The sequence below is a fragment of the Arachis hypogaea genome, chromosome 2 (genome assembly GCF_003086295.3).
Source record: "Arachis hypogaea cultivar Tifrunner chromosome 2, arahy.Tifrunner.gnm2.J5K5, whole genome shotgun sequence".
NCBI lineage: Eukaryota > Viridiplantae > Streptophyta > Magnoliopsida > Fabales > Fabaceae > Arachis > Arachis hypogaea.
In genome coordinates, this window is record NC_092037.1 from 80,156,371 (window position 1) to 80,181,591 (window position 25,221).

At 39.5% G+C, this 25,221-nt stretch overlaps 1 non-coding gene across 1 annotated transcript; it reads left to right on the plus strand.

Moving 5' to 3' along the window:
* The first annotated feature begins 23,522 nt into the window (after positions 1-23,522).
* Positions 23,523-23,630, plus strand: LOC112764850 (small nucleolar RNA R71). The gene has a single exon (XR_003183370.1). It is a non-coding gene; the product is annotated as a small nucleolar RNA R71 (small nucleolar RNA).
* The last annotated feature ends 1,591 nt before the right edge of the window (positions 23,631-25,221 follow it).

Consider the following 25,221-nt stretch of genomic DNA (forward strand, 5'->3'; position numbering starts at 1 on the left):
ACCAACACAAACTTCCACAAGCCAAGGACTCTCAAGGATTGAGTCCATGCTCAAAAGATGTTGAGAGGAGGAAAAGAAATTCTGGAAAAGAAAAGAGAACTTCTTCACAAACATGGAAGTGCACTTAGCTCAATTATTGAGTGCAACGAAGAAAGTGGAAAGGCAAGATGAGGAAGCCTCTGTGTCAAGAAAAATTTTAATGAAAAATGAGGTGGAGGAGGCATTTGATCCTGAACTTTTACATTCACAAGAGCCACTTGAGGTGACAATGAAACATAAAGATTCCCTCCCAGAGGCATTAATGGAAAATCATGAAGAAGAAAGGGAGGAAGACACTCAAGAGAAGTCAAACTCAAGTGAAGCAGAAAATCACATGAAGGAAGGGGTCATGGAACCACCAATTCAAAAGGCTCTAGATGAATACGAAACTCCAATAATCACACGGCAACCAAATCTTGAATCCAAAGAAGTGAAGGCAACTAGCAAGAACACCAATTTTGTCCCTAATCCAGCAAGCAAGATCAATCAAGCCATTTGCAAAAGGAAGCTTGCTGAGGAAAGGCCAAGACAACGGACACTAGCTGAATCTTTCCCTCATTTGAGGTCATTCCTCTTAACAAACTGGAAGAAGAGGAAGAAAGTGAAGAACAACATGTCAAGCTAATGACACTAAAAGAGCACTTGTTGGGAGGTAACCCAACCGTAGGTAACATTTCTTCTCTGCTTTGTTTTCTTTCTTTGCTTTGTTTAAATTCAATAAATTGGCATATGGTTACATTTTAAGTTTGGTGTTGCCTTGCAACAAATTGTTTTCAATCTTTTTGGATGATTGCATCAAATCAAAAATTGAAAGCGACACACCAAGATTCTAAGTTTGGCGTGCCACTTATTTTCTATGCAATTTATTCAAGCAACACTACTTGTTTGCATAATCATAATGCCTCTGCAATTTTATTTTTCTCTTTTGGTTTAACATTTCAGTTTCCTTTTTGTTTTATTCATTTACTTGTTTTTAATGCTTTCTTTTGTCAAACTGTGTTTGTTAATACATCACCAAGAGATCCTTATTCATGACAAATCTTGGCTTGGTGATTGTATTCAACAAATAACATCTTCTTTTGTTTAGTTTTAGTTCAAATAAATTGACATATGGTTGCATTCTAAGTTTGGTGTTGCTATGCAACAAAATTTGGTTCTAATTCTTACAAGATACTTGCATTAACTCCAAGTGAAAGTGTCACACTAAGTTTGGTGTGCCACTTATCTTTTATGCAATGTATTGTGCACACCTTCTTATCTATGTAATCAAAATGTCTCTGTCTCTTGTGCCTTGATTGTTATCTTTAATTTTGCTTGCTTAAAACACATGTGCTACTAACATTTCATTGTGTAAGACATTCATGATCCATCTTAGCCCCATAGTCATTGTTCTAATTGTTGCTTGAGGATGAGCAAGCATTCTGAGTTTGGTAAGGGAAAGAGGAAGAATAGAGGAAAAAGGACAACAATAGAGAAGATGGACTACAAGGTTGTAAAGTTCCTTTTCCTCTCATTTGTTTTCAGCACTTAAATTGCATGATTGTCTTCATCTTTTCTGTTTACATGTGTGTATGAATAAAGCATAGCTTGAATCTTGATTTGTAACATGTTGCTGTGGCATTATGACTACCAACTTGAGTTTTGTGAATTCAAAAGCAAAAAAGCATCATGATCATAAACAAACAAGGAATTAAAGAAGAATTTAGCATGTGCATACAAGTATTGGAAAGCTAGTATAATTGATTGTTGCTCAATTGCATTGGATTTCATTTAATTGAAGTTTTTCATCTAGTACATTTTGTGAAATCTTTTGAAATCATGAAAACCTTGAAGAAGCAAATACAATTAAAGCAAGAAAAGAAAAAGGGAAAGAATGAGAAAGCTGAAGGCTCTGAGTACCAATGGCAATTTATTTGTTAAGTTCTTGTGGTGTTTATGTATCAAGCCAAATGCTTGAAAACAAAACACTTAGAAGTCAAAGCTAGGCTCAAGTGCAAAAGCACTCCCTCAAAGCTCAAGGCTCTGAGCATCAATGATTAGAGAGTTAAGAAAAGAAACAAATGAGCTTAATGAAGTCCTCTAATTAAATGCTTGTGGTGCTTATGTATCAAGTGGTAATACTTGAAAACAAAGCATTTAGAAGTCGTAGCTTTGTTATCAACTCATGGGGCAAAGCACCCAAAAGGAGAAGCTAAAAAAAAATCAATTGCTTGTTTCAAGGAAAAATTATAAGGAAAAGATTTCATAAATTGAGCTAGATAGAAGCATCAATCATTTACATTTCTTTTGTGATTGTAGCATTGGTGGACGAAATTGTGATCACTTGTTCTTTTTACTTGTAGGATGTATACTCTGAGGGCATTGTTTATTTTCACAACTCCGTTCAACTAACCAGCAAGTGTACTGGGTCGTCCAAGTAATAAACCTTACGTGAGTAAGGGTCGAATCCACAGAGATTGTTGGTATGAAGCAAGCTATGGTCACCTTGCAAATCTCAGTTAGGCAGATTAAAATGGTTTATGGATTTAGAAAATAAAAATAAGAAAATAGATTATATGTAAAATAAAGGGATAGAAGACTTATGCAGATTCATTGGTAGGAATTTCAGATAAGCGGATGGAGATGCTGTAGAGCTCTTGGACGCCTGTTCTCCTACTGCTTCTACTCAATCCTTCTTACTCCTTTCCATGGCAAGCTTTGTATAGGGGTTCACCATCAACTGTGGCTACTTTCTTCCTCTCGGGGAAATACCCTGTGCGGCTGTCACTCGCACAGCTAACCAGTCTGGAGGCATCACCCATGGCTAATGGCTACATCCCATCCTCGCAGTGAAAACTAATGCACGCACTCTGTCACAGTACGGCTAATCACCGGTTGGTTCCCGCTCCTACTGGAATAGAATCCCTCTTTTGCGTCTGTCACTAACGCCCAGCAGGTTAAAGTTTGAAGCACGTCACAGTCATTCATTATCGGAATCCTACTCGGAATACCACAGACAAGGCTTAGACTTTCCGGATTCCCAGGATCCTACTCGGAATACCACAGACAAGGTGAGACTTTCCGGATCCTCATAAATGCCGCCATCTATCTAGCTTATACCACGAAGATTCTGTTGGGGAATCTAAGAGATACGCATTCAAGCTCTGTTGCATGTAGAACGGAAGTGGTTGTCAATCACGCACGTTCATAAGTGAGAATGATAATGAGGGTAATCTGACTCATTACATTCATCATGTTCTTGGGTACGAATGAATATCTTGGAATAAGAATAAGAGAGATTTGAATAAAAGATAATAGAATTTCATTAATACTTGAGGTACAGCAGAGCTCCATACCCTTAATCTATGGTGTGCAGAAACTCCACCGTTGAAAATACATAAGTGAAAGAGTTCAGGCATGGCCGAATGGCCAGCCCTCTCCTAACGTGATCACAGGATTCAAATTACAATCCAGGATGTCTAATACAATAGATAAATGTCCTATATATACTAGACTAGCTACTAGGGTTTACATGAATAAGTAATTGATGCATAAATCCACTTCCGGGGCCCACTTGGTGTGTGCTTGGGCTGAGCTTGATCATTCCACGAGCTAAGTCATTTCTTGGCGTCAAACTCCAGGTTATGACGTGTTTTGGGCGTTCAACTCCGGATAATGACGTTTTTCTGGCGTTTAACTCCAGACAGCAGCGTGTACTTGGTGTTTAACGCCAAGTTACGTTGTCATTCTTCGAATAAAGTATGGACTATTATATATTGCTGGAAAGCCATGGATGTCTACTTTCCAACGCCGTTGAGAGCGCGCCAATTGGAGTTCTGTAGCTCCAGAAAATCCATTTCGAGTGCAGGGAGGTCAGAATCCAACAGCATCAGCAGTCCTTTTGTCAGCCTTCTTCAGAGTTTTGCTCAAATCCCTCAATTTCAGTCAGAATTTACCTGAAATCACAGAAAAACACACAAACTCATAGTAAAGTCCAGAAATGTGAATTTAACATAAAAACTAATGAAAACATCCCTAAAAGTAGCTTAAACTTACTAAAAACTATATGAAAACAATGCGAAAAAGCGTATAAATTATCCGCTCATCACAACACCAAACTTAAATTGTTGCTTGTCCCCAAGCAACTAAAAATCAAATAGGATAAAAAGAAGAGAATATACTATAAAGTCCAAAATATCAATGAATATTAATTTAATTAGATGAGCGGGACTTGTAGCTTTTTGCTTCTGAACAGTTTTGGCATCTCACTTTTTCCTTTGAAGTTTAGAGTGATTGGCTTCTCTAGGAACTTAGAATTTCAGATAGTGTTATTGACTTTCCTAGTTAGGCATGTTGATTCTTGAACACAGCTACTTATGAGTCTTGGCTGTGGCCCTAAGCATTTTGTCTTCCAGTATTACTACCGGATACACAAATGCCACAGACACATAACTGGGTGAACCTTTTCAGATTGTGACTTAGCTTCGCTAAAGTCCCCAGTTAGTGGTGTCCAGAGCTCTTAAGCACACTCTTTAGCTTTGGATCACGACTTTAACCATTCAGTCTCAAGCTTTTCACTTGGACCTTCATGACACAAGCACATGGTTAGGGACAGCTTGATTTAGCCGCTTAGGCCTGGATTTTTAATTTCCTTGGGCCCTCCTATCCATTAATGCTCAAAGCCTTGGATCCTTGCTAAAATTTTCGCCACCTTTTTTTTTTTCACTGCTTTTTCTTGCTTCAAGAATCAATTTCATGATGTTTTTCAGATCATCAATAAAATTTCTCTTTGTTCATCATTCTTTCAAGAACCAACAATTTTAACACTCATAAACAATAAGATCAAAAATATGCACTGTTCAAGCATTGATTCAGAAAACAAAAAGTATTGCCACCACATCAATATAATTAAATTAAATTCACTAATAATTTCGAAAATTATGTACTTCTTGTTCTTTTGAATTAAAACATTTTTCTTTTAAGAGAGGTGAAGGACTAATGGATTTTATTCATAGCTTTAAGGCATGGTTACACACTAATGATCATGAAGTAGAAACACAAAAACATAGATAAACATAATACTTAAAAACCGAAAACAGAAAGAAAATAAAGAACAAGGAATGAATCCACCTCTAGTGGTGTCTTCTTCTTGAAGGACCAATGATGTTCTTCAATTCTTCTATGTCCCTTCCTTGCCTTTGTTGCTCCTCCCTCATTGCTCTTTGATCTTCTCTTATTTCTTGGAGAGTGAGGGCGTGTTCATGGTGTTCCACCCTTAATTGTTCAACATTATGGCTCAAGTCTTCCAAAGAGGTGCTCAGTTGCTCCCAATAGTTGTTGGGAGGAAAGTGCATTCCTTGAGGCATTTGTTGATGATGAACTTCCTCATGTTCTTCTTGAGGGCCGTGAGGAACTTCTCTTGTTTGCTCCATCCTCTTCTTTGTGATGGGCTTGTCTTCTTCAATGGAGACATCTCCATCTATGATAACTCCAGCTGAGTAGCATAAATGGCATATGAGGTGGGGGAAGGCTAGCCGTGCCATGTATGAAGGCTTGTCGGCTATTTTGTAGAGTTCATTGGATATGACTTCATGAACTTCCACTTCCTCTCCAATCATGATGCTATGAATCATGATGGCCCGATCCACAGTAACTTCAGATCGGTTGCTTGTAGGGATGATGGATCTTTGGATGAACTCCAACCATCGTCTAGCTACAGGCTTGAGGTCCAGTCTTCTTAGTTGGACTGGTTTGCCTTTGGAGTCTACTCTCCATTGGGCGCCTTCCACACAAATGTCCATTAGGACTTGGTCCAACCTTTGATTAAAGTTGACTCTTCTTGTGTAGGGGCGTTCATCACCTTGCATCATGGGTAGATGAAACGCCAACCTCACATTTTCCGGACTGAAATCTAAGTATTTCCCCCGAACCATTGTGAGATAGTTCTTTGGATTCGGGTTCATGCTTTGATCATGGTTCCTAGTGATCCATGCATTAGCATAGAACTCTTGAACCATCAGTATTCCGACTTGTTGCATGGGGTTGGTTATGACTTCCCACCCTCTTCTTTGAATTTCATGTCGGATTTCCGGATACTCATTCTTTTTGAGCTTGAAAGGGACCTCGGGGATCACCTTCTTCTTTGCCACAACATCATAGAAGTGGTCTTGGTGGCTCTTGGAGATGAATCTCTCCTTCTCCCATGACTCGGAAGTGGAAGCTCTTGCCTTCCCTTTTCCTTTTCTTGAGGAAACTCCGGTCTTGGGTGCCATTGATTGTGAATGAAAAATAAAAAGCTTAGGCTTTTTACCACACCAAACTTAAAATTTGCTCGTCCTCGAGCAAAAAGAAAAGAAGAGTAGAAGAAGAAGAAGAGAATGTGGAAGAGGGGGAGAGAAGTGGGTTCGGCTATATGAGAGAAGAATGGGTAGTGTTGTGTGAAAATGAAGAAGAAAGGAGAGGTATTTATAGGGAGGGGGGAGGGTTAGGTTGCGGCCATTTTGGGTGGGAAAGGGTGGGAAATTGAATTTGAATTTGATGAGGGTAGGTGGGGTTTATGGGGAAGAGGAGGTTGATGTGAATGGTGAAGGTTTTTGGGAAGTGTGACATTGAAAATGAGATTTGGATTAGGAGAGTGTGATTAGGATTAAAAGAAAAGGTAGGTGGGGATCCTGTGGGGTCCACAGGTCCTGAGGTGGGGATCCTGTGGGGTCCACAGATCCTGAGGTGAAAAGAAATACCATTCCTTCACCATATAGGCGTGTAAATTGCCTTCATGCACCATTCTGGCGTTCAAACGCCCATTGGTGCATGTTCTGGGCGTTAAACGCCCATGTGATGCTTGTTTCTGGCGTTGAACGCCAGTTTCAAGCTTGTTTCTGGCGTTCAGCGCCAGATTGTCCTCTGTGTGCGCATCCTGGCGTTAAACGCCAGGATGTAGCTTGTTTTGGGCGTTCAGCGCCAGAAAGATGCTCTGTTCTGGCGTTGAACGCCAGCCAGATGCATCTTCTGGGCGTTGAACGCCAGCCCGTGCGTCCTCCAGGGTGAAAAATTTTTTTCTTCTGTTTTTGACTCTGTTTTTAATTTTTATGATTTTTTCGTGACTCCTCATGATCATGTACCTAATTCAACACAAAAATAACACCAAAACAAAATAAAATAAAATTAGATAAATAAAATTGGGTTGCCTCCCAACAAGCGCTTCTTTAATGTCAATAGCTTGACAGTGGCTCTCATGGAGCCACCAGGTGATCAGGTCAATTTTAGTGTGTGGTCTCCACACCAAACTTAAAGTTTGGATATGGAGTTTGAACACCAAACTTAGAGTTTGGTTGTGGCCTCACAACACCAAACTTAGAGTTTGACTGTGTGGGCTCTTCTTGACCTTGAACTGAGAGAAGCTCTTTATGCTTACTCTCTTTTTGTCACAGAGGGATGACCATGTGCTTGAAACACAAGGTATTCCCCATTCAATTGAAGGACTAACTCTCCTCTGTTGACATCTATCACAGCTTCTGCTGTGGCTAGGAAAGGTCTTCCTAGGATGATGCATTCATCATCTTCCTTCCTAGTATCTAGGATTATGAAATCAGCAGGGATGTAAAGGCCTTCAACCTTTACTAGAACATCCTTCACTATTCCATAAGCTTGTCTTACTGACTTGTCTGCCAATTGTAATGAGAACAAGGCAGGTTGTACCTCAATGATTCCCAGCTTCTCTATTACAGAGAGTGGCATCAGATTTATCCCTGACCCAAGATCACATAGAGCCTTTTCAAAGCTCATGGTGCCAATGGTGCAAGGTATTAAGAACTTGCCAGGATCTTGTTTCTTTTGAGGTAGAGTTTCATGAATCCAAGTATCTAAATCACTAATGAGCAAGGGAGGTTCACTTTCCCAAGTCTCATTACCAAATAGCTTGGCATTCAGCTTCATGATAGCTCCTAAGTATTGAGCAACTTGCTCTTCAGTCACATCTTCATCCTCTTCAGAGGATGAGTATTCTTCAGAGCTCATGAATGGCAGAAGGAGATTTAATGGAATCTCTATGGTCTCTAAGTGAGCCTCAGATTCCTCAGGATCCTTAATAGAAAACTCCTTCTTGTTTGAGGAACGTCCCAGGAGGTCTTCCTCACTAGGATTTTCGTCCTCCTCCTCCTTAGTGCATTCGGCCACTTTGATCAAATCAATGGCCTTGCACTCTCCTTTTGGATTCTCTTCTGTATTACTTGGGAGAATACTGGGAGGAGTTTCAATAACTTTCTTACTCAGCTGGCCCACTTGTGCCTCCAAATTTCTAATGGAAGATCTGGTTTCATTCATGAAACTGAAAGTGGCCTTTGACAGATCAGAGATTATATTGGCTAAATTAGAGGTGTTTTGTTCAGAATTCTCTGTCTGTTGCTGAGAAGATGATGGATATGGCTTGCTATTGCCTAGCCTATTGCGTCCACCATTGTTAAAGCCTTGTTGAGGCTTTTGTTGATCCTTCCAGGAGAAATTTGGATGATTTCTCCATGATGGGTTATAGGTATTTCCATATGGTTCACCCATGTAATTAACCTCTGCCATGGCAGGGTTCTCAGGATCATAAGCTTCTTCAGAAGCTGCCTCTCTAGCACTGTTGGATGCATGTTGCAATCCATTCAGATTTTGAGAGATTATGTTGACCTGTTGAGTCAACATTTTGTTCTGAGCCAATATGGCATTCAGAGCATCAATTTCAAGAACTCCTTTCTTTTGAGGTATCCCATTATTCACGGAATTCCTCTCAGAGGTATACATGAACTGGTTGTTTGCAACCATGTCAATGAGTTCTTGTGCCTCTTCAGGCGTTTTCTTCAGGTGAATAGATCCACCTGCAGAATGGTCCAGTGACATTTTCGAAAATTCAGAGAGACCATAATAGAATATATCTAATATGGTCCATTCTGAAAACATGTCAGATGGACATCTTTTGGTCAGCTGCTTGTATCTTTCCCAAGCTTCATAGAGGGATTCACCATCTTTTTGCTTGAAGGTTTGAACATCCACTCTCAGCTTGCTCAGCTTTTGAGGAGGAAAGAATTTATCCAGAAAGGCAGTGACCAGCTTATCCCAAGAGTCCAGGCTATCCTTAGGTTGTGAGTCCAACCATATTCTAGCTCTGTCTCTTACAGCAAAAGGGAAAAGCATGAGTCTGTAGACTTCAGGATTAACTCCATTCGTCTTTACAGTATCACAGACCTGCAAGAACTCAGTTAAGAACTGATAAGGATCTTCAGATGGAAGTCCATAAAACTTGCAGTTTTGTTGCATTAATGCAACTAGTTGAGGCTTAAGCTCAAAGTTATTGGCTCCAATGGCAGGAATGGAGATGCTTCTTCCATCAAACTTGGATGTTGGCTTTGTGAAGTCACCAAGCATTCTCCTTGCATTATTATTATTATTATTTTCGGCTGCCATCTCCTTATCTTGTTCGAAAATTTCTGAAAGGTTATTTCTGAATTGTTGTAATTTAGCTTCTCTTAATTTTCTCTTCAGAGTCCTTTCAGGTTCTGGATCAACTTCAACAAGAGTGCCTTTATCCTTGTTCCTGCTCATAAGAAAGAGAGAAGAAAACAAGAAAAGAAAGAAGAATCCTCTATGTCATAGTATAGAGATTCCTTTATGTTAGTAGAAGAAGAAAGGGGTAGAAGAAAGAAGAAGGATGGATTCGGATTTGGATGAAGAGAGATGAAGAGAAGTGGTAGTAATTAAATAATTAAATAAAAGAAGAGATGAGAGGGAGAGAAAAATTCGAAAATAATTTTTGAAAAAGGGGTTAGTATTTTCGAAAATTAGAGATAAAATATAATTAAAATTAAAATTTAAAACAAAAAGAATTTTTGAAAAAGAGAGGGAAAAGTAGTTAGGTGGTTTTGAAAAAGATAAGAAACAAACACAAAGTTAGTTAGTTGATTGAAAAAGATTTGAAATCACATTTTTGAAAAAGATAAGAGGATAAGAAGTTAGATAAGATATTTTGAAATCAAATTTTGAAAAAGATAAAATTTTTTTTGAAAAGGATAGGATAAAAGATAAAAAGATATATTTGAAAAAGGATATTTGAAAAAGATTTAATTTTAAAATTACTTAACTAACAAGAAACTACAAGATAGGATTCTAGAATTTAAAGATTGAACCTTTCTTAACAAGAAAGTAACAAACTTCAAATTTTGAACCAATCACATTAATTGTTAGCTAAATTTTCGAAAATTAGATATAAAGATAAGAAAAAGATTTTGAAAAAATATTTTGAAAAATAATTTTGAAATTTTCGAAAATGATAGAAAAAATGAAAAAGATATGATTTTTGAAAAAAAAAATTTTGAAAAGATAAGATTTTTAAAATTGAAATTTTGACTTGACTTGTAAGAAACAACTAATTTTAAAAATTTTTGACCAAGTCAACCCAAAATTTCGAAATTTTGGAGGGAAATAAGGAGAAGATATTTTTTTGATTTTTGAATTTTAAAAGAAAAACACAAAAATGACCCAAAACATGAAAATTTTGGATCAAGACACAAGATGCATGCAAGAATGCTATGAATGTCAAGATGAACACCAAGAACACTTTGAAGATCATGATGAACATCAAGAGCATAATTTTGAAAAATTTTTAATGCAAAGAAAACATGCAAGACACCAAACTTAGAAATCTTTAATGCATGAAAAATATGAATGCAAAGATGCACATGAAAAACAACAAAAGACACCAAACAAGAAATCATCAAGATCAAACAAGAAGACTTGTCAAGAACAACTTGAAGATCATGAAGAACACCATGAATGCATGAATTTTCGAAAAATGCAAGAAAAATTTTAAAAGCATGCAATTGACACCAAACTGAAAAATTAACACAAGATTCAAACAAGAAACACAAAATATATTTTTTTATTTTTATGATTTTCTAATTTTTTGTATTTTTATTATTATTTTTTCGAAAATAAAGTTTGTAAAAACGAAAAATAAAAGAAAATTTTTGAAAAAGATTTTTTGAAAAGAAAAGTACCTAATCTGAGCAACAAGATGAACCGTCAGTTGTCCATACTCGAACAATCCCCGGCAACGGCGCCAAAAACTTGGTGGACGAAATTGTGATCACTTGTTCTTTTTACTTGTAGGATGTATACTCTGAGGGCATTGTTTATTTTCACAACTCCGTTCAACTAACCAGCAAGTGTACTGGGTCGTCCAAGTAATAAACCTTACGTGAGTAAGGGTCGAATCCACAGAGATTGTTGGTATGAAGCAAGCTATGGTCACCTTGCAAATCTCAGTTAGGCAGATTAAAATGGTTTATGGATTTAGAAAATAAAAATAAGAAAATAGATTATATGTAAAATAAAGGGATAGAAGACTTATGCAGATTCATTGGTAGGAATTTCAGATAAGCGGATGGAGATGCTGTAGAGCTCTTGGACGCCTGTTCTCCTGCTGCTTCTACTCAATACTTCTTACTCCTTTCCATGGCAAGCTTTGTATAGGGGTTCACCATCAACTGTGGCTACTTTCTTCCTCTCGGGGAAATACCCTGTGCGGCTGTCACTCGCACAACTAACCAGTCTGGAGGCATCACCCATGGCTAATGGCTACATCCCATCCTCGCAGTGAAAACTAATGCACGCACTCTGTCACAGTACGGCTAATCACCGGTTGGTTCCCGCTCCTACTGGAATAGAATCCCTCTTTTGCGTCTGTCACTAACGCCCAGCAGGTTAAAGTTTGAAGCACGTCACAATCATTCATTACCGGAATCCTACTCGGAATACCACAGACAAGGCTTAGACTTTCCGGATTCCCAGGATCCTACTCGGAATACCACAGACAAGGTGAGACTTTCCGGATCCTCATAAATGCCGCCATCTATCTAGCTTATACCACGAAGATTCTGTTGGAGAATCTAAGAGATACGCATTCAAGCTCTGTTGCATGTAGAACGGAAGTGGTTGTCAATCACGCACGTTCATAAGTGAGAATGATAATGAGGGTAATCTGACTCATTACATTCATCACGTTCTTGGGTACGAATGAATATCTTGGAATAAGAATAAGAGAGATTTGAATAAAAGATAATAGAATTTCATTAATACTTGAGGTACAGCAGAGCTCCATACCCTTAATCTATGGTGTGCAGAAACTCCACCGTTGAAAATACATAAGTGAAAGAGTTCAGGCATGGCCGAATGTCCAGCCCTCTCCTAACGTGATCACAGGATTCAAATTACAATCCAGGATGTCTAATACAATAGATAAATGTCCTATATATACTAGACTAGCTACTAGGGTTTACATGAATAAGTAATTGATGCATAAATCCACTTCCGGGGCCCACTTGGTGTGTGCTTGGGCTGAGCTTGATCATTCCACGAGCTAAGTCATTTCTTGGCGTCAAACTCCAGGTTATGACGTGTTTTGGGCGTTCAACTCCGGATAATGACGTTTTTCTGGCGTTTAACTCCAGACAGCAGCGTGTACTTGGTGTTTAACGCCAAGTTACGTCGTCATTCTTCGAATAAAGTATGGACTATTATATATTGCTGGAAAGCCCTGGATGTCTACTTTCCAACGCCGTTGAGAGCGCGCCAATTGGAGTTCTGTAGCTCCAGAAAATCCATTTCGAGTGCAGGGAGGTCAGAATCCAACAGCATCAGCAGTCCTTTTGTCAGCCTTCTTCAGAGTTTTGCTCAAATCCCTCAATTTCAGTCAGAATTTACCTGAAATCACAGAAAAATACACAAACTCATAGTAAAGTCCAGAAATGTGAATTTAACATAAAAACTAATGAAAACATCCCTAAAAGTAGCTTAAACTTACTAAAAACTATATGAAAACAATGCCAAAAAGCGTATAAATTATCCGCTCATCAAGCATGCGTAGAAAACTAGCTTACCATGAACATTGAGTTGCTATTCTTCTTACCTTGGATTGTCAATCTTTATTGCATGATTCTTTTCTTGCTTGGGGACAAGCAAGGTTTAAGTTTGGTGTTGTGATGACATGTCATCATATACCTATTTTTCTATGCTTTTTCATACAAGAAATTGATGATTTGTGCTTAAATATTGAATGCTTTTATACTTAATTGGTATATTTCCTTGATCTTTTAATTTTATAAATCTTGTAGGAAATAAGAAGAAAAAGAAGCAAAGAAGTACAAAAAAAGGAGAAAAAAAGAGCTTTGGGACACACTTTGAAGTTGGAGCACACTTTGGAGCCTTAAGCCACGCTTTTAAAAGCGTGGCCCATGACCAAATTAAAAGAGAATAGGCAATCAGCACACACTGCCCTGCTCTTGCCAAGGGCAGGGCAGAATCGTGATGCAAAGTAAGGTTGGAAGCAAGAATTTTCGCTAAGGTAAAATCTGGGCGCTCACAGCATGACCATGCCTCCTACAAAGGGCTATAACTTGAGCTACAGACGTCCAATTAATGTGCTTCCAGTTGCGTTGAAAAGCTGACATTTAGAGCTTTCCAACGATATATAGCAATCTATATTTGGCGTACAATTGAGGCAGGAATGAAAGGCATCTTTAAGGGCAAAAAATAAGTGAAAATAAACCGATGTGCTTCCACCAAGGTTCGAAGCTGGAGCCTCACTCCAAAGCAAAGTAGCGCTCATTATTCTGCTCTGCCCTCTTGGAGAGCAGGGCAATGTCATGCTCTTCTTGAAGAAAATCCAAGAAAAAATCAAACTCCAAGTGCCACCCATGGGTTTCGAACCAAGCACCTAAGGGGAAGTGGGGAGCGCTACACACAAGGGAGCTTGCGTGCATCACTTTGACACGGCCCAGGGAAGCATGGCACGCACCATGACACCACTGCCCTGCTCTCCACAAGGGCAGGGCAGCATCTTGATACCCCCCTCCCAAAATTTGGCACGCTAGTTGGTGCCCACATAAAGCTTCCCTGCTCTGCCCTCCACAAGGGCAGGGCAGCCTCCTGGGAGCAAACACTCATGGGCCAAAAATCCAACCAAAATTTCATTTAAATTCAATTCCTCTCCAAATTGAATCAAGGCCAACCAAACCCATTTCTCCTCAAATCCAAAGCAAGAAAATCCCACTCAACATGACTCAAAGGCACACAGAGAAGCTAGATTAGGAATTTCATTTTTGTGAATTTATTTTTAATTTCAATTTCATTTTATTTTCATTTTGTAAAAAGCCTATATAAAGGCATCACTCTCTTTTCAGAAGGGGGGAGCTCCATTAGAAAGGGAGGCTTGCTCCATTAGGGAGTAGTAGTAGATAGCTCTCTCTTTGAGTTTTCATTTCTGTTTTGAATCTTGGGTGGAGATTGGAAGGAATTCTGTTTTCATTCTCCATCTGCAACATCTTTGCTTTGTTCTTCTGCATAATTGAGAATTGGATTTACATTTCACTTGCTGCTTGATTTACTTCTCTTCTGCTGATTATTTTCTACTTTGATCAAGGAAGGAATTGAGATATAGAGTTGTTTTCTAGTCTCTTTGATTTCCTGAGTTCCTCATTTTGATTTTCCAATTGAGTTAAATTTAATTTCTGTTTGCTTCTTCAAGCAATTCTGCTTTCTGTTTGAGATCGGTTGCAAGTTACTGCATCTTTTACTTCTCTGTTTGATTGCCATTTACAATTTCTTGTGTGATTTCTTGAATCCCAGCTCCCAAAGTCCTTTTATTTTTCCTGTAATTTAAATTTTCAGTTCCTTGATCTATTGCTTGCTTTAATTTCAGCACCCACTCCCCTTTACATTTGATGCAATTTATATTTCTTGCAATTTATGTTTAAGCTATTTTACTTTCTTGTTCTTTAAGTTTCAGCAATTTAATTATTCTGCACTTTTAATTCCCTGCCATTTACTTTCTGTTGGCTACACTTCATCCATATTCACTTCAATGTTAGCTTGACTAAACTAATTACCCACTAAAGTTGCTTGATCCATCAATCCCTGTGGGATCGACCTCACTCTAAGTGAGTTATTACTACTTGATGCGACCCGGTATACTTGCCAAATGGATTTGTGTGTTGGAAATTTGTTTTTCCACAAAAACACCATCACTTGTCTAGACAATACTTGGAAGGCCAAGGAGCACAGAAAGAGCTACAACTACAAATGATGAGGCAGCAAGAGGAAGCACTATCAAGATGGATAACTCAACAAGGAAAGTGGCAAATGCAGATGATAGAACATCAACAAAGTCAAGGGCAACAATGGGGAGAAACATTCAACAGGATGGAGCAAAGGCAAAATGAGCAACAAGAGTCCATCCAGATGCTAATCAACATCCAAGCACATCAAGGGGCACACATACATGAGATGCATCGAAGGCAGATAGAACACACAGAACTACTGGATGAGCAAAGGGCATTTGCAGAAGGTGTTTACATGAGCGAGACAGGACATCACATAAACACTCAAGCCAGGCTTGGGTACCTAGTAGGACAGTTGCCTATATTACACCCAGGAATCGCAAGGTATGAAGAAGTGAGGGATGCATTAGCACGAGAAGAGAGACAAAGGGTGGAAGATAGCCATGAATCAGTGAGGAAGGCACTTGCGGATTGGAAGCAAGCAAGATTGGCACGGCTGTGAGGAAGTGCAAGAGGACACAAGGAGGACCAGCACGGAAAAGAGCAAGGATGGCCACATGAGTAAAAGGTGGGTGGAGCTTCTTTCTTGGTTTTTAGTTTATATCATAAATAAGGAGGATCTTGTATGAAATAGAACATGCCTCCATAGTAGCTAAACAACTTTCAATTATGCATTCTAAGTTTTTAGATTAAGAAGTCAGTGCCTGCTAGCCTTTATGTTACTGCATTCGTATCTTTACTTATTGTATGCTTGTCTTTTAAATCAAATGAAAAGAGAATGTTTTATGTTTACAAAAGACCAGAAAGGAGTTCATAATGTGGAAATGCATTCATGAATCTTTGGGGGTAGTCATAAGTTAGCTAAGTTGGTTCAACCACAAGGTTAGGATGACAACTATCTATCCTGAATGCTTTACTTTTGATATACCCATGAGACTAAGATAACAACAAGATCCTAATAAGAGAAAAAGGGAAAGAACAAGGGAAGTGAAAAACAAAAGAAAAAGAGTAAGCAATAAGGCTAGGCACCAATGGTTTACCCTAAGACATGTGTCTGTGGTGCTCCTGTGTGAGGGATCTACTTGGAGGAATAAGCTCTTTGGGATGCTTCATCACCTGGTAACTTGGGTTAACTAACCCGGGATTATCAGCTGAAAATCCACTATCAAGAGTAACCCTCACCACAGAGCATTTAGTAACCCAAAGAGGTGCTGGACACCAAGGTCTGAAGGAAAGATAATAAATAAACTATATGCCTGTGGTGTGTATGTATGGGGGAGAGACTTGAGCAAGTAAGTCCTTAGGGGTGATTTAACACCTAGCACCTTGAACCAACTTGTTCGGGAGTGTTGGCTAAAAGCTTATCCTAAAGAGTTGCCCCCTTACAAAACACTTAGCCTAAAAACACAAATAAGCCCTTGAAATAACAATAAAATGATCAATAAATAAAGGTCTCATGGGATATAACAAAGTGAGTATTTTAGGAGATGATAAAGGTCTGAAAGCCAGTAGTGGAATGAACCTAAGTTACTATGCATGAATCCACCATAAAATCAGTAATATGACTTCCACAAGAATGACTCATTTATCTGGAGATTCCATTCATCATTCTCTTGTTCCAGTACTTGCTTAGGGACAAGAAAGCTTTAAGTTTGGTGTTGTGATGCCAGGGCATTTTGGCCAGTTTCACTGACCTTTTCTTTACTGTTTTTAGGTAATTTCATGCATTTTCTTAGGAAATAAGTTAGTTTTGGGCAAATATTCACTCAAACCTTGATTCAAGCATACATTGTGCATTTTACATTATTTCATGAGGATTTTGCATGATTTTAATGACAAAATTGTATATTGCATTACCCATGACGTGGACTAGAACTTTGATGCACTCTATTGCTTGATTTCAGGACCAAAGGAAGCAAGGAATGGGAGGTAACTTGCAAAGTTAAGGAGAAAACTGATTGCCAAAAACACTCTCAAAAGCCATCAATGCCCACGTTAAAGAGTCACGTTAACTAATTTAACGTGAACTCTAACGTAGAGAAGTGAAGTTGAGCCAATGGTGGGCGAAATTGTGAACTATACTTTTTCACAACTCTCATAATCCCCGGTAATGGCTCCAAAAACGTGGTAGCTCAATACCATGGCATTACACAACTTCGCACAACTAACCAGCAAGTGCACTGGGTCGTCCAAGTAATAAACCTTACGTGAGTAAGGGTCGATCCCACGGAGATTGTTAGTATTGAAGCAAGCTATGGTCATCTTGTAAATCTTAGTCAGGCAAACTCAAATGATAATGATGATGAACGAAAATAACACAAAGGTAAAGATAGAGATACTTATGTAATTCATTGGTGGGAACTTCAGATAAGCGCATGAAGATGCCTTCCCTTCCGTCTCTCTGCTTTCCTACTGCCTTCATCCAATCCTTCCTACTCCTTTCCATGGCAAGCTCGTGTAGGGTTTCACTGTTGTCAGCAGCTACCTCCCATCCTCGCAGTGAAAGCTAATGCACACACTCTGTCACAGTGCTGCTAATCACCGGTGTGGTTCCCTCCCCTACCGGAATAGAATCCAGTGATTCTTTTGCGTCTGTCACTAACGCCCAGTAAGTTACAGGTTTGAAGCACGTCACAATCATTCAGTCATTGAATCCTACTCAGAATACCACAGACAAGGTTAGACCTTCCGGATTCTCTTGAATGCTGCCATCAGTTCTTGCCTATACCACGAAGACTCTGACCTCACGGAATGGCTGGCTCGTTTGTCAGGCGAGCACTCGGTTGTCAGGCGATCAACCATGCATCGTGCAATCAGGAATCCAAGAGATATTCACTAAGCCTCGAATGCTTGTAGAATAAGAGTGGTTGTCAGTCACTTTGTTCATGGGTGAGAATGGTGATGGGCGTCAATCATCACCTTCATCAAGTTGAAGAACAAGTGATATCTTGGAACAAGAACAAGCGGAATTGAATGGAAGAACAATAGTAATTGCATTAATACTCGAGGTACAGCAGAGCTCCACACCTTAATCTATGGTGTGTAGAAGCTCCACCGTTGAAAATACATAAGAACAAGGTCTAGGCATGGCCGAATGGCCAGCCTCCCAATGATCTAAGAACACAATGTCCAAAGATGATCTAGAGATCTAAAGTGATCAAAAGATATAAAGATCCAAAGATTTCTAATACAATAGCAAAAGGTCCTACTTATAAGAAACTAGTAGCCTAAGGTGTACAGAAATGAGTAAATGACATAAAAATCCTCTTCCGGGCCCACTTGGTGTGTGCTTGGGCTGAGCAATGAAGCAAATTTCGTGTAGAGACTCTTCTTGGAGTTAAACGCCAGCTTTGGTGCCAGTTTGGGCGTTTAACTCCCATTTGGGTGCCAGTTCCAGCGTTTAACGCTGGGATTTCTTGAGGTGACTTTGAACGCCGGTTTGGGCCATCAAATCTTGGGCAAAGTATGGACTATCATATATTGCTGGAAAGCCCAGGATGTCTACTTTCCAACGCCGTTGAGAGCGCGCCAATTGGGCTTCTGTAGCTCCAGAAAATCCACTTCGAGTGCAGGGAGGTCAGAATCCAACAGCATCTGCAGTCCTTTTTGGTCTCTGAATCAGATTTTTGCTCAGGTCCCTCAATTTCAGCCAGAAAATACCTGAAATCACAGAAAAACACACAAACTCATAGTAAAGTCTAGAAAAGTGAATTTTAATTAAAAACTAATAAAAATATACTAAAAACTAACTATATCATACTAAAAACATACTAAAAACAATGCCAAAAAGTATACAAATTATCCGCTCATCACAACACCAAACTTAAATTGTTGCTTGTCCTCAAGCAACTGAAAATCAAATAAGATAAAAAGAAGAGAATATGCAATGAATTCCAAAAACATCTGTGAAGATCAGTACTAATTAGATGAGCGGGGTTTTTAACTTTTTGCCTCTGAACAGTTTTGGCATCTCAATCTATCCCTTGAAATTCAGAATGGTTGGCTTCTTTAGGAACTCAGAGTCCAGATAGTGTTAATGATTCTCTTAGTAAGGTATGATGATCCTTGAACATAGCTATTTATTGAGTCTTGGCTGTGGCCCAAAGCACTCTGTCTTCCAATATTACCACCGGATACATACATGCCACAGACACATAATTGGGTGAACCTTTTCAGATTGTGACTCAGCTTTGCTAAAGTCCCCAATCAGAGGTGTCCAGGGTTCTTAAGCACACTCTTATTGCCTTGGATCACAACTCTTATTTCTCTCTCTTTTTTTTTTTCATTTTCTTCTCTTTTTTTTTTCGATTTTTTCTCTTCTTTTTTTTTTTTTTTGAATAGCTTTTTCTTGCTTCAAGAATCATTTTTATGATTTTTCAGATCCTCAGTAACATGTCTCCTTTTTCATCATTCTTTCAAGAGACAACATTCATGAACCACAAATTCAAGATACATATGCACTGTTTAAGCATACATTCAGAGAACAAAAATATTGCCACCACATCAAAATGATTAAACTGTTATAAAATTCAAAATTCATGCAATTCTTCCTTTTTCAATTAAGCACATTTTTATTTAAGAAAGGTGATGGATTCATAGGACATTCATAACTTTAAGGCATAGACACTAAGACACTAATGATCACAAGACACAAACATGGATAAACATAAGCATAAAATTCGAAAAACAGAAGAACAAATAACAAGGAAATCAAAGAACGGGTCCACCTTAGTGATGGCGGCTCTTTCTTGCTCTTGAAGATCCTATGGAGTGCTTGAGCTCCTCAATGTCTCTTCCTTGTCTTTGTTGCTCCTCCCTCATGATTCTTTGATCTTGTCTAATCTCATGAAGGATGATGGAGTGTTCTTGGTGCTCCACCCTTAGTTGTCCCATGTTGGAACTCAACTCTCCTAGGGAGGTGTTTAGTTGCTCCCAATAAGTTTGTGGAGGAAAATTCATCCCTTGAGGAATCTCAGGGATCTCATGATGAGTGGGATCTCTTGTGTACTCCATCCTTTTCTTGGTGATGGGTTTGTCCTCATCAATGGGGATGTCACCCTCTATGTCAACTCCAACTGAATAACAGAGGTGACAAATGAGATGAGGGAAGGCTAACCTTGCCAAGGTAGAGGTCTTGTCCGCCACCTTATAGAGTTCTTGGGCTATAACCTCATGAACCTCTATTTCTTCTCCAATCATGATGCTATGGATCATGATAGCCCGGTCTATGGTAACTTCGGACCGGTTGCTAGTGGGGATGATTGAGCGTTGTATGAACTCTAACCATCCTCTAGCCACGGGCTTGAGGTCATGCCTTCTCAATTGGACCGGCTTTCCTCTTGAATCTTGCTTCCATTGTGCGCCCTCTTCACATATGACTGTGAGGACTTGGTCCAACCTTTGATCAAAATTGACCCTTCTAGTGTAAGGATGTTCATCTCCTTGCATCATAGGCAAGTTGAACGCCACCCTCACACTCTCCGGACTAAAATCCAAGTATTTCCCCCGAACCATAGTAAGATAATTCTTTGGATTCGGGTTCACACTTTGGTCATGGTTCTTGGTGATCCATGCATTGGCATAGAACTCTTGAACCATCAAGATTCCGACTTGTTGAATGGGGTTGGTAAGAACTTCCCAACCTCTTCTTCGGATCTCATGTCGGATCTCCGGATATTCACCCTTTTTGAGTGAAAAGGGGACCTCGGGGATCACCTTCTTTAAGGCCACAACTTCATAGAAGTGGACTTGATGCACCCTTGAGAGGAATCTATCCATCTCCCATGACTCGGAGGTGGAAGCCTTTGCCTTCCCTTTCCTCTTTCTAGAGGTTTCTCCAGCCTTGGATGCCATAATGGTTATGGAAAAACGAAAAAGCAACGCTTTTACCACACCAAACTTAAAATGTTTGCTCGTCCTCGAGCAAAAGAAGAAAGAAGAGAGTAGAAGAAGAAGAAATGAGGAAGAGGGAGATGGTGGTGAATTCGGCCAAAGAGGGGGAGAAGTGGTGTTTAGGGTGTGTGAAAATGAAGGGTTGAAGAAGGGTATATATAGGAGAGAGGGGGGTAAAGGTTCGGCCATTATGGGTGGGTTTGGGAGGGAAAGTGGTTTGAATTTGAAGGGTGAGGTTGGTGGGGATTTATGAAGGATGGATGTGAGTGGTGAAGAGAAGGGTAGGATTTGATAGGTGAGGGGTTTTTGGGGAAGAGGTGTTGAGGTGATTGGTGAATGGGGGAAGAAGAGAGAGAGTGATGGTAGGGTCCTGTGGGGTCCACAGATCCTGTAGTGTCAAGGAAAAGGCATCCTTGCACCAAATGGCATCAAAATCCACGTTTTGATCCATTTCTGGCGTTAAACGCCGGGCTGGTGCCCATTCCTGGCATTTAACGCCAGGTTCTTGCCCTTTACTGGCGTTTAACGCCAGTCTGGTGCCCCTTTCTGGCGTTAAACGCCCAGATGGGTACCAGACTGGGCGTTAAACGCCCAACTGCTAGGCTGACTGGCGTTTAAACGCCAGCAGCATCTTCCTCCAGGGTGTGCTATTTTTCTTCCTGTTTTTCATTCTGTTTTTGCTTTTTTCATTGTTTTTGTGACTTCTTATGATCATCAACCTACAAAAAAGATAAAATAACAAAAGAAAATAATTAATTATAAAACATTGGGTTGCCTCCCAACAAGCGCTTCTTTAATGTCATTAGCTTGACAGAGGACTCTCATGGAGCCTCAGAAGTGCTCAGAACCGTGTTGGACCCTCCCAACACCAAACTTAGAGTTTGAATGTGGGGGTTCAACACCAAACTTAGAGTTTGGTTGTGGCCTCCCAACACCAAACTTAGAGTTTGACTGTGGGGGCTCAGTTTGGCTCTGTTTTGAGAGAAGCTCTTCATGCTTCCTCTCCATGATGACAGAGGGATATCCTTGAGCTTTAAACACCAAGGAGTCTTCATTCACTTGAATGATCAACTCTCCTCTATCAACATCAATCACAGCCTTTGCTGTGGCTAGGAAGGGTCTGCCAAGGATGATGGATTCATCCATGCTCTTCCCAGTCTCTAGGACTATGAAATCAGTAGGGATGTAATGGTCTTCAACTTTAACCAGAACATCCTCTACAAGTCCATAGGCTTGTTTTCTTGAGTTGTCTGCCATCTCTAGTGAGATCTTTGCAGCTTGCACCTCAAAGATCCCTAATTTCTCCATTACAGAGAGGGGCATGAGGTTCACACTTGACCCTAAGTCACACAAGGCCTTCTTGAAGGTCATGGTGCCTATGGTACAAGGTATAGAAAACTTCCCAGGATCCTGCTTCTTTTGAGGCAATTGCTGCCTAGACAAGTTATCCAGTTCTTTGGTGAGCAGAGGGGGTTCATCCTCCCAAGTCTCATTTCCAAATAGCTTGTCATTTAGCTTCATGATTGCTCCAAGATATTTAGCAACTTGCTCCTCAGTGACATACTCATCCTCTTCAGAGGAGGAATACTCATCAGAGCTCATGAATGGCAGTAGTAAGTCTAAAGGAATCTCTATGGTCTCAGTTTGAGCCTCAGATTCCCAAGGTTCCTCATTGGGGAACTCAGTGGAGGTTAGTGGACGTCCATTGAGGTCTTCCTCAGTGGCGTTCACTGCCTCTTCTTCCTCCCAGAATTCGGCCATATTGATGGCCTTGCACTCTCCTTTTGGATTTTCTTCAGTATTGCTTGGGAGAGTGCTTGGAGGAAGTTCAGTGATTTTCTTGCTCAGCTGACCCACTTGTCCTTCCAAATTCCTAATGGAAGGTCTAGTTTCAGTCATGAAACTTTGAGTAGTCTTAATTAGATCAGAGACCATAGTTGCTAAGTCAGAGGTATTCTGCTTAGAACTCTCTGTCTGTTGCTGAGAAGATGATGGGAAAGGCTTGCTATTGCTAAACCTGTTTCTCCCACCATTATTGTTATTGAAACCTTGTTGAGGTCTCTGTTGATCCTTCCATGAAAGATTTGGGTGATTCCTCCATGAAGGGTTGTAGGTGTTTCCATAGGGTTCTCCCATGTAATTCACCTCTTCCATTGAAGGGTTCTCAGGATCACAAGCTTCTTCCTCAGATGAAGCTTCTTTCGTACTGCTTGGTGCATTTTGCATTCCAGACAGACTTTGAGAAATCATATTGACTTGTTGAGTCAACATTTTATTCTGAGCCAAAATGGCATTCAGAGTGTCAATCTCAAGAACTCCTTTCTTCTGACTAGTCCCATTGTTCACAGGATTTCTTTCAGAAGTGTACATGAATTGGTTATTTGCAACCATTTCAATCAGTTCTTGAGCTTCAGTAGGCGTCTTCTTCAGATGAAGAGATCCTCCAGAAGAGCTATCCAAAGACATCTTGGACAGTTCAGAGAGACCATCATAGAAAATACCTATGATGCTCCATTCAGAAAGCATATCAGTGGGACACTTTCTGATCAATTGTTTGTATCTTTCCCAAGCTTCATAGAGGGATTCTCCTTCCTTCTGTCTGAAGGTTTGGACTTCCACTCTAAGCTTACTCAATTTTTGAGGTGGAAAGAACTTTGCCAAGAAGGCATTGACTAGCTTTTCCCAAGAGTCCAGGCTTTCTTTAGGTTGAGAGTCCAACCATGTTCTAGCTCTGTCTCTTACAGCAAAAGGGAATAGCATCAGTCTGTAGACCTCAGGGTCAACCCCATTAGTCTTGACTGTGTCACAGATTTGCAAGAACTCAGCTAAAAACTGATGAGGATCTTCCATTGGAAGTCCATGGAACTTGCAATTCTGTTGCATTAGAGAAACTAATTGAGGCTTAAGCTCAAAGTTGTTTGCTCCAATGGCAGGGATAGAGATGCTTCTCCCATAGAAGTCGGGAGTAGGTGCAGTAAAGTCACCCAGCACCTTCCTTGCATTGTTGGCATTGTTGTTGTTTTCGGCTGCCATGTGTTCTTCTTCCTTGAAGAATTCGGTCAGGTGCTCTAAAGAGAGTTGTGCTTTGGCTTCTCTTAGCTTTCTCTTCAAGGTCCTTTCAGGTTCAGGATCAGCCTCAACAAGAATGCCTTTGTCCTTGCTCCTGCTCATAAGATAGAGAAGAGAACAAGAAAATGTGGAATCCTCTATGTCACAGTATAGAGATTCCTTTAGGTGTCAGAGGAAAAGAAGAGTAGAGGACAGGAGTGGGAAAATTCGAACTTATCAGAGAGAATGGAGTTCGAATTTTGCATTAAGGGATAGTGTTAATCCATAAATAGAAGGATGTGAGAAGGAGGGAAGTGATTTTCGAAAATTAAGTGGGAAATTTGAAAACATTTTTGAAAAACATCACTTAATTTTCGAAAAATGAAAATGGAAAAGAAATCAAGTGATTTTTGAAAAAGATTTTGAAATTAGAAATCAAAAAGATTTGATTGAAAGCTTATTTTGAAAAAAAAAAGACATGATTAAAAAGATATGATTTGAAAACAATTTTAAAAGATATGATTTGAAAACATTTTAAAAAGATTTGATTTGAAAATTAAAAAAAAAAACTTGACTAACAAGAAAAGATATGATTCAATCATTAAACCTTTCTCAACAGAAAAGGCAACATACTTGAAATGTTGAATCAAATCATTAATTGATAGTAAGTATCTTTGAAAAAGGAAAGGAGTTAATTTTGAAAAAGATTTGATTGAAAATTGATTTGAAAAAGATTTGATTTTGAAAAGATTTTGAAAACTTAGAAAAAATCTGATTTTAAAACAAAATCTTCCTCCCTTAGCCATCCTGGCGTTAAACGCCCAGAATGGTATACATTCTGGCGTTTAACGCCCAAAATGCTACCTTTTTGGGCGTTAAACGCCCAACCAGGTACCCTGGCTGGCGTTTAAACGCCAGTCTGTCCTTCTTCACTGGGCGTTTTGAACGCCCAGCTTTTTCTGTGCAATTCCTCTGCTGTATGTTCTGAATCTTCAATTCTCTGTATTATTGACTTGAAAAGACACAAATTAAAAATATTTTTGGATTTTTAATAATAAGGACAAACCAAAATGCAACAAGAATCAAATAACAATGCATGCAAGACACCAAACTTAGCAGTTTGTATACTACTGACACTAACAATGCATATGAGACACACAAAACAATCAAG